A 10,380-nucleotide genomic window follows, 5' to 3' on the forward strand; every position below is an offset into this window, starting at 1 on the left:
GTGTCTGCCTTGACTGTGACCTGCTGGGATTTTCATCTTGCTGTCTGTGCTGATGGGTGGAGCTACACTTTTCCTTAAGGTCTTTCTGAAGTCCAGAGCCCAAGTGTCTGGAAATGTGCCACACACTTGGTTTGCCCCTACAGATCTACCTTCCATTAGTCCTGTCAGGGGCTAAGCACACTGTAGGGATGACTCCTTTTGTAGTAAGTGCACTCTAGGTAAATGGGACATGTGGAAGAGAAGAAGCCAGAGGAATGACTCTGCCCTAATGTCTGTTCAGGTGAGTAAGGAGAGTTACGATGGGCTGGGAGTGTTTCAAATTCTGAGTCACTTAAGCTGTGTGGTGCTAGGATATGAGTGGATGATAGGGAAGTGGCTTAATACAAAGAATCTAGAAATAAATTTAAATGACTAAAAGAATTCTGAGTATAAAAGAGGAATCTAATCCAGACGAAAAGGAAATGCACGTAATTAAATAAATGATTGGATCAATACAGGACACCTTTTAGCAAATGTAAATTTATAATAGGCCCAAAATTTAAATGTCTGAAAAAATGCATAGAGTTTCAGAGAAAGCAACAGAAAAATAATCAGTTATTTTGGTATAAAGATAAATCATGGTGGGGGATGGGAGAGGTAGTTCAGCCATTCGAAGCACTTTCAGCTCTTGCAGAGAAACCAAATTCTCTTCGCAAGACCTATATGGGGCAGCTCACCCGTAACACCAGCTTTAGGGGATCTAATGTCCTCTCCTGCCCTCTGTGGGTATCTACACTAGAGTGCACACGCACACACACACACACACACACACACACACAGAGAGAGAGAGAGAGAGAGAGAGAGAGAGAGAGAGAGAGAGAGAGAAAGAGGAGAGAGAGGAAGAACTTAAACTAAACTTTTTCAAAACTGAATCAGTCATCTTCTCTTTGATGTACCACTGTGTACCATCCACTGCTCGGTTTCTCACCATATCCTCTCATAAGACCTTCCAGATCAGGCAGTTCCTGGCCCAGAAACACAGGCAAAATTGTTCTGTCTGCCCAGTGGGCTCAGATGAAAACTGGTAACCAAATCAGGTACAAGTCCATGAGAAGACACTGGATGAGAATCGAGCTGGGCCTGTAAGGGTTCACATACAGTTTGTGACTGAGGGTTTACGCTGAAGCACGGTCATCTATCCGACCAGATGCAGCTGAGCACCTTCAAGTTCTGAAGATGTTTAAATGTTTAAACTTAAACTCAGCCATGTTTCAATGGAGATCTTATTGGCTATTATCCATTCCATTGGTGTAAGAGCAGACAGGAGAGGGCTTCAAACCAGCAATGTCTGCTACTCCAGTCCTCTGGCCCCCTGGTGCAGGGGAGCCTGGAGCAATGGTTGTAAGGCTGTGTGTGGAAAGCTGTCATCTCCTTTCTTATACATCATCTTATACATCTTATACAATTATCTATGGGCTAATTGGTTTGTTCAATTATAAAATGTAGACCCTTTCAAAAAACATAAATTAATCATGGACTTTTGAAGGCTAGGTAAGGGTACCTACCAAAATGGATGGCCTGTGTTCCATCCCTAGGATCCACAGGGTGGAAGCATATGTGTTGTGTAGGCTGTTCCTTTGACCTCCACACACAAGCATGGGCACGTGCACTTGTGTATGTGCATGCACGCACACACACAATAAATAGATAGATAATAAATGTAACTGCAAAAAATGTAAATGAATCATAGCAGCCTCTGAAGCCTTACATCCATTGTTCCAGGCTCCCCTGCACCAGAAGGCCAGAGGACTTGAGTAGCTGACATTGCTGGTTCTGAAGTCCTCTCCTGTCTGCTCTTGTACCAGTCTTGACTAAAGAACAGGATACATTTCAAATCCTTGTCTTTCACTCAGTCTTCCACTGTAACTGGCTGTGTTGGAGCTAATCACTGATGGACTTTCTTCCGTGCCCTCCAACATAGCCAACATAGTCTTGCTTTTAATTTTGCTATTTGATAGCCTTTTATAATTAAATTCTCATTTTTCTTAGATTAGAAAAAGGAAACGAATTTTTATCAACACTGTCATTGGCAGATATAAAGAAAGTAAGAATTTGAATACCTAATTTGATTTTTAAGGTCTGTATTCATATTATTCATCTTTTTTTCCAGAGAAGAATGGCCTCTCTTTTCTTTCCTTTCTTTCTTTTTCTCTTTTAAATATATTTTTTACACTTTAATTTATTTATTTTAATTTTATGTGCACATTTGTCTGTGTGAGGATATCAGAGCTCCTGGAACTGGGATTATAGACAGTTGTGATCTGCCATGTGGATGCTGGGAATTGAACCCGAGTCCTCTGGAAAAGCAGCCAGTGCTCTTAACCACCAATCCATCTCTCCTGCCTGCTTTCTTTATTTTTTCTTTTCTTTTTTTCTTTCTTTTTTCTTTTTTTCTTTTTTTTTTTTTTTTTTTTTTGATACAGGATATTTCTGTGTCCTGGCACTTGCTCTGTAGACCAGGATGGCCTCAAACTCAGAGTATTGGAATTAAAGGCATATGCCACCACTTCCCAACAAAATGACTTTCTCTTCACAATAGAATACTTGTCTATCTTAATCAACTAAGTCAGGAGAGCACAGAGTCCATCTGCTGTCCACTGTTCCATAAACTGGACATGTCCACACTCTTAGTTGCTTACAAGGAGTACTTGGTCCTAAAGAACAGACCAAAGATATAGAAGATAGAATGTCGCAGGACTTTGTCATCCGTCCATTAGCCTATCAGAAGGAGCAGCTTGGCTCAAAGGGCAGAGTTTTCATTAGATCGTACATAATCCAAATACCCAAATCAAAGGCCTAGGCCGAGCAAAGGATGCACTCTTGGATGTAAGCAAACTGGCAGCAAACCGGGGAGTATGCATGGCTGGAGACTTGGTTCTCATCCTCTTCTGGAATGAACAATAGCAGCAGTGGAAATGGAAGCAGTAAATCAACTGGCTGTTCAGTGGCCGCAGCTTCATTCTGTATTGAGAGTGTACTTTATTGATTGGCATCTGTCAATAAATCTGACTTGATCAGAGTTCACTCCCTCTTTAGCTGGTGCCCAATGTGGGTCACTATAGTAAATGGAGATGGAACTTTCATGTCCCGACTAAATGGTCCTAAATAATCATCAGAAAGTTATTTTAATTACAAACTGTTCATCCTATAGTTCAGGCTTATTACTAACTAGCTCTTACATTTAAATTAACCTGTTTCTATTAATCTATGCATTGCCATGTAGCCATGACTTTTACTGGTCTGCTGACATGTTTTTTTGGCAGCTGCTGGCACCTCTCTCAACTTTACCCCTCCTCATCAGAGTCCTCAGTTTGAGTGTTCTGACTAACCCAATCTATCCTGGTTATTGGTCAAACAGCTTTTATTATTTGCCAATGGGAACTATATATCATATAGAAACATTCCATAGCAATAGAACTCTTCCTTTGGTGGTTTGGATGTAATTGGTCCCCATAATCTAATAGGGAGTGGCACTATTAGAAAGCATGGTTTTGTTGGAGAGGGTGTGGCCTTGTTAGAGGAAGTGTGTTACTGCGGAGGTGGGCTTTGAGGTTTGCTATGCTCAGAGTATCACCTAGTGTGTCAGTCAACTTCCTGTTGCCTCCAAGATGTAAGACTCCCTGCTACTCCAGCACCACATCTGCTTGCATGCTGCCATGCTCCCCATCATGATGATAATGGACTGAACCTCTGAAACTGTAAAGGAGCCACCCAATTAAATGATTTTTTATGAGTTGCCATGGTTATGGTGTCTCTTCACAGCAATAAAAGCCCTAACTCTAACTAAGATACTTCCTTTAACAGTTGTTTGATTAAAGGGACATATATCAGGGCCCTTGGATTCTCAAAGGCAGTTTCTTTTATAACTTAAATAAAGAAGTAGTGGGGTGGCTAACATTCCTGAAGACACTGCTAATGGGACTGGTAAAGGTTTCATGGGTCAACCCACATTACCAACTCTCTCAAGTGTTTAAATATTACTAAGCACCACTAATAAAATGTACTCTCTTCCAACCATTGGTATATAAATGCTAGAATGTCCTCAAATATAATCAGAGACTATTAAGAGCATATGCAAAATTGAAACTTAGAACAATGGCGAAAGAAGTTTGGTTTGAAAAAAATCACTGTGCATTGAAAAGAGGGGGAGGGAACTAAACAACAAAAACCTATAGCTCATGGTAAGGCTAAATTGCAGTTGGAAGAGAGCCAGCTAGTTATGGCATGCAGAAAAGGTGAAAATCTCCCAGAGTACAACTGATGCAGCTTGAGCTCTCTGGAATCCTTTCCAAATATATTTCCAAATAAAAGTGTTCAGCTTCACTGTTGGATGCCAAGAAATGCTAAAGGCCAGGAATGCTAAACTGAGAATGTAAATCCCAGCAATGGCCAAAAGCTCATTTACAAAACACCTTGGATCGGCCCATTTCTCCACAGGGCATGAGGGACAAGTTTTCCTTCTTACAAGGGATCCTACTCAACAAGCATTCCACTAGTTACTAGCAATACTTGTCTTCATCCCTTTGCTAGAAGATGACCAACAGACCCGACTGATGGTAAAACTACTGGAAAAGTCTCCACATTGATTGATTTCTCTGTTTCTTGTTTGGTGGATGTTGAGCATTTTTTTTCTTCCTCCATGCTGCAGTGTGCCCAGAGATGAGTGGCATGCGATAAGTACATCTCTTTAGAGCTGCAAGCCAGTGGTCTTTGCTTTTAACTAAGTACCATATTTAGTTAGTAATAATGCATATTTCCTGCACCCTTTGAGTGGCAGTGAAAACAAAATTCTTTACACAAATATCCATACTAGATTTACACAGCATTCATACCCTAAAAGTACTATTTAAAGACAAAAGAAATAAAAACTATAAGACAGGATTCTTGTCTACCATTTTCTGGGATTGGAATTGAGTAAAATTTGGCAATGTACTTATAGTTTTCCCACCTATTCTTGATTCATGGTTGAGACCTATACAAAGGAAGATAAATTACCAAAAGAAAATCAATCAATTCTAAGTTTCATATGGCATGTCTTTATAAGAAAAATAATTCTCAAAAACACTTAAACATATACATTTTATGTTAAATCTGATGAAGAAAGTGTATAGCAATGGATAAGTAAGACTGGACAAAAAGGGATGTGGCCAAATGATATGAAACAGGACAACACAGCAGAGTTTGCTTGTGTGTATTCTCAATGTGTTGTAAAAGGATTTTTCTCTCTGTGGGTAGAGAGCAGTCAAACCTTGATTGTGAATCTTATGGTCTCTTTCAGGGGAAGATTTTAGGACCGCTACAGGGTAGAAGATTGGGAGATGGGGAAACTCTTCTGATTGTTTCTTCCCAAATTCCTCTAGCTTAAAATATTTGGGGCAGCCTTTTTAAAACTTCACTACAACTTAACCTAACTTTTATTAATATTGAACATAGAATCTTCTCAAACATCATGTCCCAATGATCTGTAGTCAATTGAAACATTTAGCACACAGATATAACTTGTCATTCTCTAGTTCCTAACAGCATCTGATTGTTCAACTGATACTTGGAAATGAGGTTGAAAGTCAATTATCTTTTTTTTTTTTTTTTTTTTTGGTTTTTCGAGACCGGGTTTCTCTGTGGCTTTGGAGCCTGTCCTGGAACTAGCTCTTGTAGACCAGGCTGGTCTCGAACTCACAGAGATCCACCTGCCTCTGCCTCCCGAGTGCTGGGATTAAAGGCATGCGCCACCACTGCCCGGCGAAAGTCAATTATCTTAAACTGATAATCCATTGTCTTTGATACAAAAGATCAATAAAAGGCTCACTAAGGCTAAGTGTTCCCTCTACAGTCTGGGCCAGAGAAAGAAGTTCAGAAGAATTTAGATAACATAGAATTTACTTAACAGACACTGAATAATGTATAGAACTGAAAGGAAAGGGCTATCTTTCATAAGACAGACTTGCTCATTATATCATTATGGTGGTCTTTCTTCTTGTTGTTCTTGTTCTTCTTCTTCTTGTTCTTCTTCTTGTTCTTCTTCTTCTTGTTCTTCTTGCTCTTGTTCTTCTTCTTCTTCTTCTTCTTCTTCTTCTTCTTCTTCTTCTTCTTCTTCTTCTTCTTCTTCTTCTTCTTCTTCTTCTTCTTCTTCTTCTTCTTCTTTTTGTTTATTTTTTGAGACAGGGTTTCCCTGTGTAACAGTCCTAATTCTTGTAGACCAGGCTGGCCTCGAACTCACAAGGATTTACCTGCCTCTGCCTTCCGAGTGCAGGGATTAAGTCTGTCTTCTTAAATGAAAGATGTTTCTTAATTTCTAAAATTTATATTTATTCCCAGATACTGGTGGTTGCCTAATCAATAGACATAAAGAGACACAATAAAGACCAATATGTAAATACCAGGTAGGGAGACAGTTCAATAGGTAAAAGAAGGCCTGATGATTTGAGTTCGATGCTTGATACCCACTTGGTGGAAGGAGAACACTTTATGCGCCCTTGACCTCTGACCTCCACACTAATGCCATGGCACACATGCTCTACCCCACCTACAATAAATAATAACTGATTTTATTTTTTTCACTTTTTATTTGTAAGATACTAATTTTCCTGATCTCAAGGAGCCTATGATTTTTGAGTAATCAAGACTTGGCCAAATGACTAAAGACTAATCCAGGTTATATTTGAACTTTATATTTTCTTTCCATCAATATGACAAACAACCTGACAAATTCAACTTACAAGCAGGAAAGGTTTGTGCTGTTGGCTTGCAGTTTTATAGTTTTTCAGTTCAGTGTCACTGCGCATCATGGCCTCTGGATCCGCCATAGCCTAACATGTCATGATGCCAGTACACGGTAGAGGTCTACTTACCTCACAGCAGTGAGGAAGCAAAGAGAAAAGAAGAAAAGGAGCTGGGTCCCAATACCCCTTTCGAGGATACACTCTAAGGACCTTCCTTCCTTCTAGCAGTACCCGTCATCTCAAGTCACCGCTACCTGTTGTGTTCTGGCTTAAACTGAGGGCCTTGCACACATGGGCACTGGGAGAGACACAAAGTCTACAGCCAACTCTGCTAGTGCTGATTTTCACTTGGGTTTCCCACTGAGTTACAAATATATGGTGTAAGTGATAGGTCCAGATAAACATGCCAGAGAGCGAGTGTGCAGCTTTCTGGAACCTGCCAGGGTGTCCGTGCTCAGCACTACAGCATGAGAAGCCCACTAGGGCCAAGGAACCACAGATCTCACCCCGTTGTATGCTTCGCTGGGAGAGAAACCACACTGTCCCTAGAATGTCCACGATCATACAAGGCCCTGCTGTAATATTGTTCTGTGCCTTCAGGTTTTACTTTCCATCCTGTGCACTAGACAAGCCTCAGCCGTGGCCACCCACAGTAGAGGAAATATTCTTAGGGGAGGGACGGGGAATGAAACGCTCCTAGAGACTCCATTTGCAAATGGAAAGAAGGATCCATTTGGAGTGAGTGTGCCATCCTTTCCCTCCCTGCTTTTGAGGAGCATCATGTGTCCCAAGTTCAGACAGAAATGTCAAGGCTGTTCTTATGAGCAGAGAAAGGCTAGCCTCTGAGGCAGGTTGAGAAAGGTTAAAAATAATTCTGGGTTCCCGACAAATTACCAAACTGCCAAAATCATCAGGCCGGGACTCTTCTATCTCAATTTCAGAAAACAGTGAAATTTGCATTTGCATTCAAAAACTGCATTTGGTAAAGTTTATTATGAAATTTGTATTGCGACTGGCTCACTAACCATTAAGAATGGTAGCCCTTAGGAAGAAAAAAGAGGCTTTGGGGGAGACAATCTCTGACACTAAATGAAGACCAGTTTCTTCTTTTGCCTGGCGTTGGTACTCATTGATGGTATTTTTCCCAAACATCTCTGATGCCTTTGTTTGTTTTTTTAACTACATATTTATTGTCCATGTGTCAGAGTGTGAGTGTGGAAATCCGGGGACGACTTGTGAGACCCGGTTCTCTTCTTCTTCCAAGTAGATGATAGAACTCAAGCTGTCAGATGTGGGGGCAGAATGCTTTACCCTGCAAGCTTTCTCACAGGACCCTCCCATCTCTGATTCTCAGTCAAGGCCCTGTTTGTGTATACATCCCGTTAGCCTCCATTATTGCGTGATAACTTGTTCAGTGTCGGTGATCCTTGGAAGCAGAGCACTAGCAAGCTCCAGTAGCAAGAGCAATAACTGGCATAACCTATGCTGTTGGCCATGCCAAACCTGGCACACGGTTTGTAATGAATTAATACTTCTAATTGATTACTTACTCTCTGAAGGCCAACCTCAAGGTTCAGCCATTAATTATGTGAAGGTGTCTTCAGTGGCTTCTGCATTTCTTTACCCTCTTCCCTTTATCAAAATCCTGAACTTCCTTTGCTGAAGGCCTGCCTTTACTTCCTCAGACCTGCTGAGTCCAGGGAATTAATTCTGTTTCCTCATGTAAGTCTTTCGGGCCAGATAGAGTGTATAGTTCTACACATGCTTTTAATTATTTATGGATGATAATATGTACTTAAGAGCTATTGAATAAATAAATACATGAGTGAATTAATGAACTGTACTCTGGTGCTAAGTGGATAGTATCTTTGAGCCTTATTTTTAAAATATGTTAAATGGAGATTTGACCAAAAAAACCTTCATTAAACAACTCATATGTACAAAGCACCTAATCGTTGACTTTAGGTTTCTCCACATCAATTCAATTATTTCACTTCAGTGGTGAGCTAAAATATCCATTAAGGGTTTTCTTTTTTGTCATACTTGAAAATATTCTAAGCTTGCAGGATAAAACTGACTAGTGCATTAATTTATATTCATTTGTTACAGCAATTAGGCAGGATCTTGGCCTCTGAAGGAAGATAGCTTGGCCTGAGAGAGCAATCTTGCCATTAGAGCAGAGCTTTGAAAACCCTGTGTTCTGATATTCTCAGTCTATAATCATTTTAGTAAATGCTAAAAATTGAACCCGTGTACATTTGCTTTCGTTGCTGCTGTTAATGATTCATCAGGAGGTCAGTAGTTTACACAACACTAATTTATCACCTGTGGGAGATCACATTCCTCGTGACTGCCTTCTCTCTGTAAACCCTGAACACCCACGTCTCTCTGACTTTCCGTCTGCTGCTGTACCTCATTCTGTCTGCAGCCGGCTAGTCTCTCCTACGAATCTATGTCAATTAGATTGGGCCAACCCAGTTAATACTCAGATTCTGGAGATTAGGATGTGCATATCTCTGATGGGGGGGTACTATTGTACCATGCACAGGGTTCTAGCAGTATATTAACTAATATATGTGCATGAACTGTTATTACACAACCACAGCTAGCTGTTGAAGTGCATCGGGAAGGACGTATTAGAGGGAAACCAATCTAAGGATTATTGCTTCCTGGAAAGGAGAGTCAGACATGGGGAGAGGACAATGAAAATGGAAGGAATGGAACAGGTAAAGGAGTCATACAGATAATGGTTCTCAGGTTTAAAACATTTACATGTAGCTGGGCAGTGGTGGCACATGTCTTTAATCCCAGCACTCGGGAGGCAGAGGCAGGCGGACCTTTGTGAGTTCGAGGCCAGCGTGGTCTACAAAGTGAGATCCAGTAGAGTCAGAGCTGTTAAACAAAAAAGCCTGTCTCAAAAAATAAGTTTACAGGTATGAAAACTCAACATTTATACTGATAACTCGTGTCTGAATATATTTTTTGCCTGGGATATTCTGGGGAAGTTCTCTAGATTTTTGTTTTCTTAAGTATAATGTTAATAACTTCGAGATAACTTGGACCTGAGAGCCTGTGTCAGTGCCTGGAAAAATAAAACATGCTGCCTCCATCCAGGTGAGGAGCCTTAGGAAAAGCTTCAGAGCTAGGAGAGAAATGGAACACTGAGCATCTGGAAAGATGGAAAGAGACCCATGCTGGGTGAAGGGTTTTAAGACTCAGCGTAAGAAATAAAATGAAGATCATGGAATATCATGGGATGGAGAAATGAGCACTGATTGACTGGTTAAACAAACTGTTTTTTTGTTTGTTTGTGTGTTTTGTTTTTGTTTTTTGGGTTTTTTTGTTTGTTTTTTGTTTTTTAAGATTTAAAACAGTATCTTGGGAAAATAAAGGAAAAACAAAGAACAGCAACAAAACCCTGCAAGCTGAATAACAAAAACCCAGGAAAGAGGATGAACCCTTCTTAAGGTTACAGAAATTCCACTGCCCGCCAAACATTGGTTTAGCAAGGACTAAACCACAGTGCCACGCTGCAGACTGAACTCCTCAGATTTGATTATGTCTTGGAGTCTTCTGGAATATGTTCTGACATCCTGTTACTTTCCTGACTCGATATTTCAGA

The 10,380-nt window shown here is 40.5% G+C and overlaps 1 pseudogene; it reads left to right on the plus strand.

The window, feature by feature from the left end:
* The first annotated feature begins 627 nt into the window (after window positions 1-627).
* On the plus strand, window positions 628-1,125 carry LOC121677225 (annotated as a pseudogene).
* The last annotated feature ends 9,255 nt before the right edge of the window (window positions 1,126-10,380 follow it).

This window comes from Arvicola amphibius, chromosome 6 (assembly GCF_903992535.2).
Source record: "Arvicola amphibius chromosome 6, mArvAmp1.2, whole genome shotgun sequence".
Classification (NCBI taxonomy): domain Eukaryota; kingdom Metazoa; phylum Chordata; class Mammalia; order Rodentia; family Cricetidae; genus Arvicola; species Arvicola amphibius.